Below are 16,619 nucleotides of genomic sequence, written 5' to 3' on the forward strand. Positions count from 1 at the left end.
TCCCATAGTTACTCCTTTGATCTGGTAAAGTAACTTAGTTTGAGGGCTATACCAGCGCACTTGGTAATAAATGATGTTTTTATATGATGGGGGTTTAGTCTGGGCCTCTAAGATAGCATGTAAAGTTTGTAAAGCCTCGATCTGGGGAATGTTCATATATAGGCTCTTTATGTCCATGGTGACCCACAGATCTTGGGTTTTCCTGAATGTTAACCCTTCTTTTTCACTGATCACTGACATACTGTCTCTCGATTAAGGAAGAGTCAAAGGGACAAAATGTTTGATGAAAAAAGCATCATGTTCAGCTAATGGATGGAGGATGGATTGACAGCCAGCCTCAATGGGGCTTCCAATGTGTTTGGAACAGTTTTTATGTATTTTGGGAAGGGTATATACAGCTAGGACAGTAGACTCAGATTTGTTTAGCTGAGGAAATTCTTTTCACTGAGCCAAGACTCATTAAGACCTATAAGGGTCAATGGACGGATTTCTTTGTAGATTGACTTAGTAGCATCATTGGGACATTTCTTATATTGCGCTGGTTTAAGGATCTCGTTATCATAGCCAGTTTTGTTCTGTATGATTAAACTTCCACCTTTGATAGCTAGTTTTATAACAATATATTCTAATAAAGCTAGAATTTGAAAGGATTCATATTGAAGCTTAGACATATTATGTTTGATATACTTACATACTCAAAAAGCGCTTTCAATTCCAACATTACTTCATTTTCATAATCACAGTGTTCAATGGGGACAAAAATGTACAGCCACAGCAAAAACCCATCACATCCAACTCAAGTTCTGGGTCTCATGAGTAAAAGAAATGTCATAGTCATATGGTTCTAAAAATATGAATAAGCCATTTGCATTGCCAAAGGTTCAACTTTATGGGTTTGGAAAAAGATATTCATGCACTTATTACGTTTACTACATATGTACTAAGTGTATAGGCTCACAAATTAAATACTGGGATGGTCTGCATTTACGTTCCCTTTCTAAATTCTTTAATTGAAGCTGTGGTTGGATTCATCTGATACCAACCTTTAAACAATACACTTCTTTGAAATTAGTCCTTCAGGAGGGTCTTGTGATTTGAAAATATTTTATACCCAGAAATCCTGGGACATTGTTGGCTTGCCCCATTATGTTTATCGAGTCTAGATAGGGCGGGACAGAGTACTCCTTTTCGTTTGTGACAGAGTATTCTGTCCACCAAACTCTATATCAGGCCCTGAGTGTGAGGCAGAAAATTGCTGGATTCCTCTCTGAAATTTCTGTATTTTTATCGGGCCCGTCAAAAGGGACCGCAAGAGAAAGCATTATTCCATAGGATCCATTAATTCTCAGGGTCCCACACTTGTGCGCCAATATTTGTTGATAAATTGGAGTGCAAGCCTACGTGGTTTAGTAATGATTTCTATCTTTCATTGTTTTGATCTTGGTGTAAATGCCTTTTCTGTGTGTTATGCTTCATAATAAGAAAAATGATTACTTTGGATTCCACTGTGTTTCTATCACTTATAATATGATGTCATTACTCCTCTCCATGGATCCGCTTTGCCTGTGCCACTGAGTTCTGCTGCGGCCAGCACTGCACGTTACGGCTCTCAGTGAAAATATATATACACTGACTGAAAAACACACTGAGTGGCAGGGGGAGTGACCCTCAATTGCTTGCAGATTTCATTAGGATGTTTCCTAGTTGATCCAACCAACTAGGCAGAGCCTAGATGAAGTCGCGCAAGGTAGTGCAGTATTATAATGCTGCCCACTCGCTGCTGACGTCTGCAGTGATCTGCCAATGGACACATCCTTCTATGGTCAATACATTGAATGCCATTGAAATCAATGGAGTATCCCGAAACATAAATTTTTACCTGCTTTGTACAATATCCCAAACCCAAATAGCAAAGTGAACGTTTGAAGGGAGCGATTCTGCCGCTCATTTGGGGCGTTCCTATCCTTGGGGAATTCTGAAATGTCCTTCCTTTCCTCCATCCTTCTTTCATACATCCTTCTCTCAACCATTATTTGTCTTATTTGTCTCCCTCTTTTCTTTACTTCCCTCCTTCTTCATTCTACCTTTTAATTTATTAATCCATTCATCCCTCCATCCATCATTCCTCCCTTCTTTCTGTCAAACTTCTGTTTTAGTCATCCCTTTGTAGATTCCTCCATCCATCCATATATCTCTGTATCCACACATGCATCTGTCCTTCCATCCTTTTTTTACCTTCCTTCCTTCCTTCCTCCCTTCCTTCCTTCCTTTCATCCATCCATCTTTCTTTGGATACATACATCCTTCTCTTCACCCATCACCCATCTGTTTATCCACCCACCCCTCATCCATCCATCCATGTACTCTTGTTCTATTTATTTCCCCAACCCAGAGGGCTATCATACTATCTTCTTGCAGTGGTACTGATGCTCTAATTAGAGACCAGCAGTCTCCAATCATAGGTGAAATATCTAAAAACAAAAATGTTATTGTCTTTTATTAATCAGAATTTCCAGGTAACACTACCTCAAGCTCCTAAAGTGCTGGACTCATGACTCCCCTGATTGAAATGCTAAGTACTAATATTAGTTATTACAGTGTTTAAAAGTGGTAGGAATGAGGTTTGAAGCATTATATGAAAAACAAGTTATTTTAGCATATTCATAAGCATGTATGAGCACTAACAGTGTAACTCACTTGACAAATGAAACCCTTTCTGCAAATGCACCCCCATAGTTAGGCATTTTCCCTTTAGGTATGCTCTGGTACTAGGCACTCCCCTATTCCTTGACCATCAGTATTGTCAGGCGGCTAAAATGACGCACGGGTGGGAGGAGGGGCTAAATAATGGGGCTAAGCTTACTTAGCACCATTATTTAACGCCTGGGTCAGACCAGGCATTAGGGGACCTTTAAGACCCATTTCCATGGTAAGACACCATGGAATGGGTCCACAATTGCCCTTTCCAAGCCCCAGGAACACCCTCACCCCCACCAGAAGGACACCGGAGGATGGGGGACCCCATCCCAGGTAAGTCCAGGTAAGTATTGTTTCTATATCGTTTCTATAGCGTCTTTTTTAAAGACGTTAGCCCAAGTTTAGCGCCGGCTTGCGCCATTCAATAAATAGGGTGCCCGGCGGGCGATGTGAAATGACGCAAGTCGGCGCGAAAAATTTTGCCGCAAAACTGCATTAGCACAGTTTTGCGGCAAAAAGTATAAATATGGGCCTAGGTTTTCATACACTGCTGCTTTTTCAACATTACTTGTAAAAATGGTTCAGCTCTAAACAGATATACCCGCAGAAATTGAAAGTTCAGCAGCACATGGCAACTTTTTGCAGTATTGGCTAGATATGAGATATGCACGGCATGTGGAACTGTTAGAATTGTTTTAAAGTGTGCAAAACCCTTTCAAGTGTACTGAAATGTTTCTAAGACAGTGAGCAGACTGTACTAACGAGAAGCCTTGTCGCATTATCTCTGTCAAAGCTATTTGCATGTGCAAGTTTGTCTCGTACACACAAATATCCTTTTTGATAGGGCTAGAACACATTTTCAATTCACAGAAGTTGTTCCACACTCTTAAATGAACTTACATGCACATATATATTTGTGTGAGGACATCTATTCACAAGGGGTGACAGTGTGGGTTTCTCTGTACTGGAATTCCGTGTGAATTTATGAACTACCACAAACCTAAATATTTTTGGTTATTCACAAACTCTTTTCCGAGGTCTCCCCACTCTAGAGAAGGTCAGTAACTTGCACAACCCAAAGGCAAGAGCAAATCACTTTTGAGAAAGGGAAGGAAGGAAAAGAACACCGCCAAAATTTGTGGCACACACACATTCCTTATAGATTTTCATATGAGCAAATTAAATGTGTATTTACTTTTGAGAAAAGGGATTTTGGGGTGTTTTCAGTTGTACGGCTGGAAACCTGCATCTATTGCTAGATGTGCTTATGAAAACTTTTCTGAGTTCCTGGCAGTCATAAATCTGAACCCCTACAATGGAGTAAACCTTCAGATTCACTAACGTCTATGAGAATTGGGCCCTTAGTTCTTATGGCAGACAGGAATGGTAGGGCAGTACTTCTCGGTCCTAAATATGCTTTCTGAAATGCTACGGACGTTTCAGTAGGGGTGAAGACATCTTATATGCAACAATTGCAAGGGCCCAGGGTTGTGAAGGGACTACTGCATCCTCTTTGCGTCTATCTTTGACTACTCAGCAGGAGGGCTGAGAGCCATTTCCTTTGAATGCTGTACGGCCCACGTCACTCTTGCCACACCCCTGCTCTGCAGCTCGTTCTTTGATCTTACTCTGTAATGACTATGATTACTTTATCTAGCTGCCTCGTCCCCAAAATCAGTCAACTGCCTTTCATTGAGAGAAGGCTGAGCTCAAACGATGACAGACCCTTCAGTGCTGAGGTCATTGCATGATGATCCTCAGAAGTGCAAGTTCACAAAGCAGTGACGGCAATAGCAGCACTCTGGAAAACCATTCATTGAAATCGCTCTTCTGGACGCACTACACACAGAAGCACTTTGTAATTCTTCTAGGCGGAAAACCATCTGGCCGTGTTCGTGGCACGATTGCCTCGGACCACACTAATAAAAAGTACTAATGCGTTCAAAAATATCTGAATTATGCAAGTTGGCCAACAAAGGAACCTCTGTTCTCAATGACAAACGCAGCAGCTGGAAATTCATCTGAAGAGGGGATTCCAATAGCGATTCAATCACAGACATTTTCTCTAAGTAGCAATATATCAAAAAAACACCCTACTCACCTGCAGGGTTACTATTATGAGAGAGTAAGTATACTCCAATTATTGAGCCCTGTCATGGTTTGGCAGCCATAGGCCAACCAAAGAAATATGTCAACCAACTATATTTTTAGACCGCACAGACATATGACTCAGACCCCTTCCTATTGGAGAGGATCAAACAACAGGCTTCCTCTAGAGGAAGATCAAAGATTGGGCAATGAACCACAAATGCAAATCTTCAAAGTTTCAAGATGTTTCATTGCTGTCCCAACCAAATGGTTTCCTGTTCAATTTGACTTGCAACTCAACCTGTTTTTAAATACGAAGCAGTCTATGTTTGCTGTAGGTCAAAATTTTGTTAAAGCCCCAAGTTGGTTTATAAACAGTGTCTGAAACATCACATGAGCATGTGGGTGCAGTTGTGGTCTAGGTGACAACTTCCTGTAATGATTTCTCAGTCCATCCCAAACTCTAAAGTCAAGCAGGTATTATAGAGAAAGTACTTGCATTAACCATGGTGATGCAAACATGCTCATAACTCAATGACAGACAGTTCAGTATTCAGGCATGATGTGGATTGTATCTGTATTAATTTTATCTGCTGCCTGATGATCAACGTATGGGCTAATAACCCCATCAGGAGCAGGCAAGGGTGGAACCTGTGGTGGGGCACGACAAGCAAGCAGATCACTACAAGAACAAATAAACACATTCAGATAATGATGCATCAGGATTGGGCTTGTGTGCAATAGATCCCTTTTTATTGGAATGTGACAATGCTGTACTTCAATATAGGGATGCTGCCGGATGGCACACTGAGGGCCAGATGTACAAAGCCATTTAGCGGTCGCAAATGGTGACATTTTTCGTTTGCAACTTCTAAATGGTCTTGTACCATGTACCAACCCTATTTTGCGAGTCATTAATCCATTACCAACTCGCAAAATAGGGTTTGCGACTCGCTATTAGGAATGGGTGTGGCAAGGGTGTCCCTTCCTAATAGCGAATCACAGGGGGATGTATGATTGTTTTGTGACTGGGAATGTGGTCGCAAAACAATCATAGTTATCACCAATTTCAAATTGGTAGGAACCCATTCGCAAACGGGAACGAGTCCCCAAGGAACCCATTCCAATTTGTGAATGTGGTGCAACATTCTTCAGAGCAGTCCCACTGCCTACTGTTAAAAAATTAAAAGGAAACTTCATTTTCTGTTTGTAATGCATCCTTTTTTTCGTTCAGGAAAACAGGTTGCATTTTTTTTTAAAAACTATTTTATTTAAAAGGCAGTCACAGACATGGCTCTGCTGACCCCAGCGTGCCACCATCCCTGTGAGTGCTGGCCATTCTCAAATGGCTCACAAATTGCAACCTACTTCATGAATATTAATGCGGCAGGTCCCTTGCGACTCATTTGCGAATTGCAAACAGTGTCTGAAACACTTTTGTACATCAGCTTTTGTGACTTGCGAATTGCGAGTTGCTAAAAATCACAATTTGCAAGTCTCAAAAGCTGACCAAGGTACATCTGGCCCTACGTCCCTTTCCAACTTATCACTGACCAAAGGACTAAAGGGTAATAACAGCATGCATAATACAACCTGTTTGCTGCACCACAGGAAGTTTTACAGTCTGTGATGGCTGCAGCTAGCGCCTCAGGGAATACCTTCTAGCCTTCATGACAAGGTATTGATGAATGTGTTTCCCACATCAGGTGTTAGAGCGACAACGGTTGAGGCTAATAAGGCTGTGCAAGTAATATGATTTAAGTGTCCCACTCTTCACTCTTTAGGATGCCTTCAGATATCCCACTCACATCATCCTCTGCTATTTTTCGAATGTGGATATATTTCTTGCAACTTGCTCTTGACCACGTCCACCTGTTCTCATTGTGTCATATAATGCAGTCACTTTCTAAGGTCCTCTCTGAACTTTCCACCCAGAGATACACCCTTGACAAGTCTCCCATGCAGAGTTCAGTTGGCCTGGTCCTTCTCTTCTGACTGGCGCTATCTTTGTTCTATTGCCACCTTTGTTGATGTGCTGATGTCCAGACAGGCAGGTACACTCTCGGGTGCGACTGGAATGGTGTCTTCGATGGCACAACAGACAAATAACATCAATGCCGTAGTGCACTAAGTGGTAAGGCTGCAATAAATGCTCAGAGGATGGTGGACGAAGCTTTCCGTGTTTTCATCCTGCTCTGAAACTATTTATTTAGGGTTTGCATAAACCTTTAGTTTTCCCCATTGGCCTGGGGATACCTTGGTGTGATTCCTTGATGATTAGCACATAGCATTTGTATGTCCTTTTGAAATTCCGACCCAGGAAAAGTGGGCCATTGTATATCTTGATGACGGCAAAAGGTCCATATACTGCTACCACCTTTTCCAGTTGAACTTTGCCGTGTGGTGCATAGTTGCCATTAGTCTTTTGTGATACTCAACTATGTTCTCTGCGTAAAGGATAATATCATTATAGCCATGATTCTTCCAAACGAAATAGGGAATCTTCAATGGAGTTTTTGAAGACTGCTGTGGCAGAGAATACCCAAGTTCCGTGTTTATAGTGCCGCCATTGTAAGTTGGTTGAGAATGTTGTAGTGTACAAACTTGAGTCCTTGAATGTCAGTTTGCAGTAGCTGGTGTTCAGGTCGGCGAGGATGTCAGCATAGTTAGTGTTGTGTGTCATTCTCTCTTTATAGCATTGTTTGGGGGTCTAATGTTGATGCAGATTTGATCTGCATCTGGGTGCCTGGATTTGTTTATCACTAGGAGTGGTGACATCCACAGTTTATCCCCAGTGACCTTTTTGATGACATGTAACTACACCAGGTTTCTAGACTCACTTTCACCTGCAACCACAAATGAAAGGGGATTCTCCTGTGTTGGAGTGCCACTGGCTTGACTGTGTGATAATGTGTAGCTGAATTGCTTGCACTTCAGGTACCTTGGCATAATAATAGAAGATGATACACATTCAACAGTTCCTCAAAGTCACAACTGATCACACCTCAAAGTGAGAATATGGGGTCTAATTCTGCAGCCAGTGCACAACTGAGAACAGGTTGCAGTGCAGCTCTGTCATTAGGAATATTTTTGCTCTGATAGATGTCATGCGTGTTGGTGGATTTGCTCGCCCCCTGAAGGAGAAATGGAGTTACCCCTCCATAGACGCAACTTTAGGTGGGTAACTAGGCCTTGGACGTAATTATGCATATTATTGTTTGGTCATTATGTTACCTGACACCCCTGATTCTGGGAGATGTTAAAATTAGGCCTTGAATCTGTACTTGGTGCTTTGGTTGTGTCATTTATTTCATCTTCTTCTTCCTATTGATAATTAATGCCTGAAGTATGGGCTCTTCATTGTGAACGTGACCAGTTTTCTGTGTCTTTTAATGAAGGTGAAATTGTTGATGTTCCTCTTTGTGCCTTGTGACTTTATATCCTGGTATGCTCTGCAAAGCACTAAAGCTAGCGTATATAGAGCATATCTTCCACTGAGCAGGGCATTCTTGCAGGATGTGGTTCACCCAACAGTTTCCATAGAGTATTTAGTCAATGGAAATTTCTTGTCTGCAGCCAAACACTCAGTCCTGTTTGGTGTCCACAGATACTGTTTCAAAAGAATTACATCTCTGGTTTGGATTTGATTTCCATACAAACAAGAGCAGATTCCATCTTTGGGGAGGTAAAATCTTCTTAGATTGATGCTGTCATTAAGGGCAATGCATGGTTCATATAGGGTGACATGTATGAGGAATGGCAATCAGAAACCCTGCATCAACTGGGATCTGACTTCTGTGGCCAAGCCATTAACACTACAAGCCGGGTCACTGGAATTATGCGATTGAGCATCATAGATATTATTTTGCTTCATTTCATCTGCTGCAAAATCTGCAGATTTAAAAAAAAAAAAAATTCTAGCTCAAACAGTTCAAAAGCTACTAAAAACGCAGCAACACTTGTTGTAATGCAGTGGAAGGGCCTTTACAAAGGTTCGCTTGTCACTTTTCTTTTGCTCATTGCTATATTTGGGTGTTAAACTGGTACAAATGAGAAGCAACCAATGCCTAGACAGTGTTAACAAGTGTGAAAATGACAATATAATGAGCTCATCCTATCACAAAACGTGCCAGATTAAGCATAATAATTTGCCTTTTCTTGACACATAGTTTACTCAACCCTTCCATATAATTGGGCCCTTCCCAGTCACATAATTCCAGTTGCCCTAAGTGCAAGTACATTGCCAGGTCTAAAAGTCTAGCATAGAAATTGTCAATGGAGTCACAATCTTTTGTCTAGGTTTGGTTGAGGGCGAACCTCTCATAGTTTGATTTTAGCAGGGGAGGAGAGTTTCATAGCATCACCACTCCAGCATAATTTGCGTCATTGCTGGTAATGGACCTTTAAATAACTTGGAGACCTCGTCCCCTGCAAAGTGTAGAAGCAGGGTTCACTTATCTGTGCCATCAATCTGCATTTGCCTACAAAATAGTTATTAAGTGGGGCCAACCACATAGCCCACATTGCTTCCGCCAGGCAGTGTGGGAGATGTATTGTTTTATCTTATCTCCCTTGTCTTCCTTCCCTGGAACACAGGAGCACAGTGCACACTGCTGTTGCACAAAATGACGTGAGATACATTTTCCAGTGAATGTTCATTACAACTTTGATTCCATTTTCGATGCTAACACAACACTCACTTTAACCCTGTCAGAAAGAATAGATACGCTGTTATCTCTTAAGTGTTGTTGAGTGAAGGTTTAGTTTTGGCAGTGTGCCCACACAGAGGAATAATGACCTACCAATGGGTCCGGCCTATAGGGCAATCTAGCCGAACGTAGGGCAGGTCTGACAGATCAGTGTGTGGCAGGGTCTGAGTGGGAAGGAGAGCAGTCGGGAATTGGGCAATTGGCCGGTGCCTAAGGTGACCTGTGGGGCATTTTCGTTCTTTAGGGCCTCTGCTTCATTCCTCTCATCCCAGGCAATGGTGGGCTACGGAGGGTGTGAGTCTGAGAATCAGACTTGCTGGAGGCCAGCCATTCTCACTTCGGCCTCTCTGTGGGGCTGGCCAGCCTGGTCCAGAAGCAGTGTCTTTCCGTGGCACCTCCCCTGTGGGGCCATCACTTTCAACCATTGTGGGTGGTGGAGGATGAGAGTACGCATGGGCCTTGCTGGATGGTCAGGTGATTTTGTGGCCGTTGGGTAACCTTCACTTCAGCCCCCAGAAGCAGCAGCTATGTACTTTTCTTGACCCCTTCCTTGCCAGGCCATCGCCCTGAGGTTATGGTGGGCTCAGGAGGAGGGGAGTAGGAGAAGTGTCCTCAATGGGGGTTAGGTGTTGTCACCTCAACTCCAGTGGTTTTAGGTCTTGATTGGGGGAGATTGGTCCTTTGCCTAGGGCGCAATGTGAAACCACCTTGCCCAGAGAAATAGACAGGATATGGCATTAGCACCAAAGCTGATTATTTTGGAACTGGGAAACAAGATTTGAATCTCGGCATTGGCACACTATTCTGTGTTTCTGGCCAAATCACTTAATCTCCTGAGGCCTAAAGTAGGAATTAATTGGATCTTGTGTAGTGTAAATGGTGCTCTGAGCCCAACCTATATAAAACTATATAAAACTATAAGAAGAAAATGGCCATTTGTTCATGTTTAAGATTTTGAAAACGCCAGGACGTTATAATTAAAGAGGGCTCTCTATATAGAAACATGCATGTTCTTTTTTAACATGCCTTTTCTGCCTTTGTTTAGTACAACTATCAGTCATGGATCAATAAGGCAGCTTTACACTTTCATCTTACATTTGCTGTGTGAAATACATACTGATTAGGAGAAAAATTATTGGCTTTGCGTGATTTTCATCTTTTTTGTACCAGCTAAGATGTTAAAATACCAGTCATGGGGGTACAAAACTGTCCAGGTGGCAATCCTAGCCAGATCAGGATCTGTGGCCTTTGGGCCATTTTATACACTTTTCCCCCTTGACCAAAATGCAGTGCTCTAAGTTTTCACCAATGTTACTGGCGCTATAAGCTTTAAAATGTTTACATTATCAAACATTTCTCTAAAAATGGTCGAATGAGACTAATCAAATAGTGCTTCATGAAATGGCACCATCCGCGAATTTGGGTCACTTTTTGGGGGAATGCCCAGGCCGAATTGTAACCCTAATACGACCCTTGTGTCAGGGCTGGTATTTTGGTTGTTTTGGGCCTTTTTTATTGGCTGGTGGACCGATTATTACTGTTGATTTCCGTGAACATTGCAGCAAACCCAGGCACCCCATTACTTACATAAAAATTACTTTTTCCTTTAAAACAACTTTAGTGTATGTGTGTTTGCCCCGATGGCATCACTCTTTATTTCTGTGCATGTTCGCCTATGGAACTTCCGATTATGTTCTTTACTAGTGATGTAACTGAATTTTTGGTACTGTTCCTCATGCCACATAAATCATTTATATGTGACATGACAGTTTATGCATAGTGTTAATCAAAGCACTATTAGTTTGAATGTAGAGCAGTTGCATAACAAAACTTGAGGGGCCTCCCCGCAAAATACATGAGGGTGCCTCCCACGCAGAGCCGGCTTTATTGCTGGTGGTGCCTGTGCTCCTCACCTCACCATAGCCCCTCTCTGACACACATTTTCTTTTCTTTTTTGAAGCACTACTCATATGTTCACCACAGTTTTGTGATCTTCATGGTACACATTGTTTGCAGCAGGCACGTTATCCCTCTGCACTACATTATGAGGAATAAAAACTGCCACTAGACAAAATTCAGATCTCTCACCAGCAGTAACATTAATCACCAGGGTTATATTGACATTTTTATTGTTGCCTGAAAACTGCTGGATGCACAATCAAGTTTACATGCTTCTAAACCCATAAGTTATTTTTAAACACAACACTCACACTAAACACAGGCCACACCAAAGTCAGTGCATCTGGTTGCACTGCCCTAAAGCCGGCCCTGCCTGACCACAGTGCCTGGGCCCCCCCCCTTGAACTCAGCCCCCTGTACCACGGTGTCTGCAGGAGCTATTGTTATGTCACTGATGTATAGTGATGCACTAAGAAGCTATGTTACTGTGCATTAGTGTTAGATTACTCACTGAAACCTAGGTGGTATTGAAATTAAATTACACGTTTGAAGGATTACTCTGTCATTATGTTATATTTTAGAGTCTAAATTAATAGTCTCTATTGAAACTATATTACATTTCTTATAATAAATAGTTTACATACGCGTGCAAAAATAGAGAAATGCAATTCTGCGTCACACTGATTGAAAATATATTAAAACAGTAATTTTGTTTGCAGTTACTGTATCCAGAATGCTAATGAAGACTTGTTAATGCAGAATTTATAGTTTGTGTATTAAAATGTGTCTTATTTGAATGCATTAATGTGCATTAATGTGTCGTTCTAATTTGCTCACATTAGCGTAAGTGAGGCCTGCTAAGCCCTTTATCTGTCACTGCGCAGAAAATGTCAAGTTATCTTGCTAACGTGTACCTTTTTTTCAGACCTCGTTCCCATGAGAAGAATAGTTTGGAAATGGATATCTATTGTTCTACACATAGAGAGTAGTGAGAATATGTCCTTGAAGAAAGAACATCCTGGCCTGTGGAATGACAATTGAAACATTTGTTTCAATCTTGCGCAGAGCCATACAAATGGACGCCGTTCTCATGAAATCCTGGGAAAGCATGTGGATGTTTCAAGTTGGAGTCGCATGATCAATTTCTAATGTTGCCCCTTCAATGTCAAATGAACTGTTGCATTGACGAATCAGCTTGCCTTATGAGAGTTAATGTAGAGATGATCAGCTGGACTTTGGTCAGAATCCATGAAGCTCTGAGAAGAATACTTTTGCCCTGTATCCTGAATGATTTGCCCTTTGGAGAGGTATCTTCCTCTCTGCCCTTGCCCCTTTAAAAGCCTTGTTGACACTCAGCGATATCTCCCAAATCGAAAGAAGAAGACTCTTGATCGAGCTTCTGATATGCTGACACTTTTCTTTTTTTCCTTTTTATCAACTTTTGTCCATTTTAATTAGTAACCTGTTGCCTGAGATCACCTTTTTGAAAATTCTTTTTGGCCTTTTTGTTCTTTCTGTCTTTTGACCGCATGTGTTCCACCCAACAAATTTTATTCCCTGATTAGTTAAACGGAACTTTAATTATTTGAACTGCCTTAATGCGGATTAGAACTGAGCATTACTTGTTTTCTATACAACAGGTTATCTTACCGATGTTCTGTTTTGTTTTCGTTGAGTGTTTAGTTCTCTTAATGTTAGTCCACCTCAACTTATTTTGTCACCTTGGTCAACCCTTGGTGATTCTGCATCGTTATAACTTTGTCTTGTGATTTGATTGTCTACGTGACTCTGAGCTTAACTTTGTAATAAACTCCTTAACTTTATTTCTGACTAAAGTTTTCCTTCTATGGCCATGTCGGTCATACCCTGTAATATATTTGGTTTGTACTGAAATTTTGTTGTTTGGTTCTACCACATCCTCATGAAGGGTCCAAAGATCCATTGACCTCGTTGAGCATTGATTCCTGAGAAGGATGGAAAATGCTCCAGCACTAGCTTGGGTCTAGTGTGCTAAATTCCTTTATAGGCAATACAGGCTATACTTGGATGTATGCTAATATACCAGAGCTCATTACAGTAAAGCATCTCATACTTGTATGATGTGTCACTGCTTCAATTTAGCAATAAGGATAGAATCCTTTCATAGTGGTTATCCTATATTGATCTGTTAATCACTTACTCCCTGTTTTGTCTGATAGCTGAAGACAGGCTTTCCCTGGCAAACGTGGACACTGGCTGGGGGTAAATTCCCACCTGCAGGGCCTGGCTTCCCTATTGTAGTGTTTGGCCATTTTCAAATACGTTTTTCCTGAATCTGGGCCATGTTAACAATTTGTTCTTCTTGCCTTGGATTAGAAGGCATTTGCCATCCGATCTTTAACTGATCTGTTTAGTATCCCATTATGGTTTATTATCCCATCCTCCTGCTTTGCATGAATGTTTGGTGTCAAACAGAACGGACCCTCTCAGTCCATTTTCATGGATGTTTAAGGATTGCTTTGGCTTTGTAGGAGGGGACTGGTTGTACACTCCTTTTGGCTTTGACGGAGTGGCAAGAATAGGTGCTCGCTGCTGGAAACTGGGCTCCTGGTTGACAGACGTAGGCACCCTTATCAAGCAGGAACCACAATCCTAGACAGGGGCAATCACAAACACACCCTTAATTAACCTGTGCTCACTCTCTGGTAGCTTGGAATAGAGCAGTCAGGCTTAACTTAAGAGGCAGTGTATAAAGTATTTGTGCAACACTTCAAACAGTAAAACTGTGAAAACACCACACAAAAGGATACCACACTTGATTAGACAAGTATAACTTAACTTAATAAGCAAAACAAGACAAAAACCCATTAAGTAGAACTGGGATATGTTTTTTTAAAGACTAAACTGTTGAAAAGTGCTTAGAGAAAAGCGCCAACTGGGGCTGTCTGGTTGCCCGGGACTGAGACATAGGCAAAAGTTCAGGCTGACTGTTATGGATAACAGGTCGGCTACAGGGACCCAGTGAAGCCGGCTGAATAAAAGTACTTTAATCCTGGTTGTGTCGATGTCGAAGATGCAGGGAGCAGGATGAAGCAATGCGCCGGTGTTGATCCCCACAGTGAAGGTGATGTATTGATCTTTCCCACACAGTAGCGAAGATGCATCGATTTTCTCCATGCAGTGATGTATCGGGTCCAAGATGCGGCAGTTCCGAAAGTTATGCGCCAAGGTCAATCCATGCAGGAGAGGTGATGCGTTGACTCCAATCCATGCAATGGGGCTGATGCGCCAGTTCTGATTCATGCCAAAGGTGTGATGCGCCAGCTCCGATTCACGCTGTGATGTAGATGCATTGCTTCACCTGCAGCAAGCACCTTAAACCCACTTATAAGGGTCCAGGACTAATGTGGCACCACTTGGCAGAGCAGGCTCACAGAAGGCACAGTCCAGGAGTAGATGTAGATGAGTTTGAAGTATTTTATGTCCCTGAGACTTCAGGAAGCAGGGGGACAGTCAGCTGACCCTTGGAGTTACTCTGGGTTCTGGGTTTAAGTGATGTGGGTCCAGTCCTTCTTATCCAGGCAAGGAGGGCAGCAAGCAGCAGATCTGCACAGCAACAAAACAGTTCTTCCAGAGCAGAAGTCCAGCAATGTGGCAGGTCTTCAGCAGTAAATCAGTCCTTCTTCCTAGCAGGGTATACACAGGTCCAGAAGTGCACTGATGTGGGGGGTCTGAGGTCCTGTTCTTATACCCAGTGGTGCCTTTGAAGTGGGGGGACTTCAAATGAGTCCTTGAAATGCACAGAGGAACTCCCTTCCTTCCCTTGCTCCAGACGCTCTACAAGGGGGTATGCCGACCTTTGTGTGGGGACAGGACACAGCCTAGTCATTTGTAAGTGTGAAGCTGTGGCCAGCTCCACCCTCCTCTCCTGTCCTGATGGCCTATCGGGGACTACCAAGTCACACCCAAGCTCCCATTGTGTGTGACTATCTAAAGGGAATACGCAAAGACCAGCTGTCACCCGCCTCATTCAGGTGATCAGAGACAGGCAGCAGGCACACAGGGCTAAGAGCCGGAAAATGCCAACTTTCTAAAAGCGGCATTTTCAAAATTGTAACAATAAATCTGACTTAACCATTTAATGGGATTTATCATTACAATTCCATAGGTATTACACATGACAGATCTACCTCCTCTCAATCAGGAATTATAGCTTAGTAAATGTAATAAGGAATCCCCAGTTTTAACCTATCAGAGGGGTAAGCCTCGCAGTAGTGAAAAAACAATTTGGGAGTTTTTCACTACCAAGACATGTAAAAATGAAAGGCCCATGTTCTACCTTTTAATTGCATAACACTCTGCTCTATGGGATAAGTAGGGCCTACTTTAGGGGTGACATATGTAATAAAAGGGGAGTTTAAGGCTTGGCAAGAAATTTTACTTGCCAAGTCAACATGGCAGTTTATACTGCACACACAGGTTCTGCAATGGCAGGTCTGAGACACGTTTAAAGGGCTACTTAAGCAGGTGGCACAATCAGTCCTGGCCACATGTAGTGCACTTTACTAGAGACTTATAAGTAAATTAAATATGCAATTGGGTATATGTCATTCAAACCATGTTTTAGGGCAAGAGTACAAGCACTTTAGCACTGGTAAGCAGTAATAAAGTGGACAGAGTCCAAGGCCAACAAAAACGAATTAAAAAAATGTAGGAGATGGAGGAGGCAAAAGGTTTGGGGGTGACCTTGTAGAGAATGCCATTTTCAATACTCACACAGGTTTCTTTTGATGTGCTTCGGCTTTTGACATTGAGTTCTGGTGGTAGGTAGTTGCTGGACATCTATTATGGTCTTGTGGTTGTTACAAAGAATTTTGGCAGAAAAGATAATTATCAAACTTGTATCAGAAGTCGAAGAGGTTGTTTGGCGAGTGACTGGACAAAGAGGTGGAAACAGCCTATGATGCTAACGACCGTGAACTACTCCCTTCTTGGTTTAGTTTCCCTCATCAAAGGCTCATGTCCATCATTCCTTTTATATACATTACATAAAAGTAGAGACCGAGGGGTAGATCTTGTCCAGCCTTGACTCCATCTATGTTCCAAGTTGAAGTCACTACTTGTCCAGCGTCATTGACATTTGGGTTTTTTATGAGGTAGGAGGTGAGTATGTGATTTTCTTTTTTAGGATTTGATTCCTCTCTAATGATTCAGGAGTTGTGCTCTTCAACAGCAAGCTTACAACGG

The 16,619-nt window shown here is 42.1% G+C and overlaps 1 protein-coding gene across 2 annotated transcripts in view; it reads right to left on the bottom strand.

The window, feature by feature from the left end:
- The window catches only part of GPC1 (glypican 1), a 448,857-nt gene that overhangs the window by 165,122 nt on the left and 267,116 nt on the right, over nt 1–16,619 (bottom strand). The gene's annotated exons all lie outside the window — the stretch shown is intronic.

This window comes from Pleurodeles waltl, chromosome 11 (genome assembly GCF_031143425.1).
Source record: "Pleurodeles waltl isolate 20211129_DDA chromosome 11, aPleWal1.hap1.20221129, whole genome shotgun sequence".
Lineage (NCBI taxonomy): Eukaryota > Metazoa > Chordata > Amphibia > Caudata > Salamandridae > Pleurodeles > Pleurodeles waltl.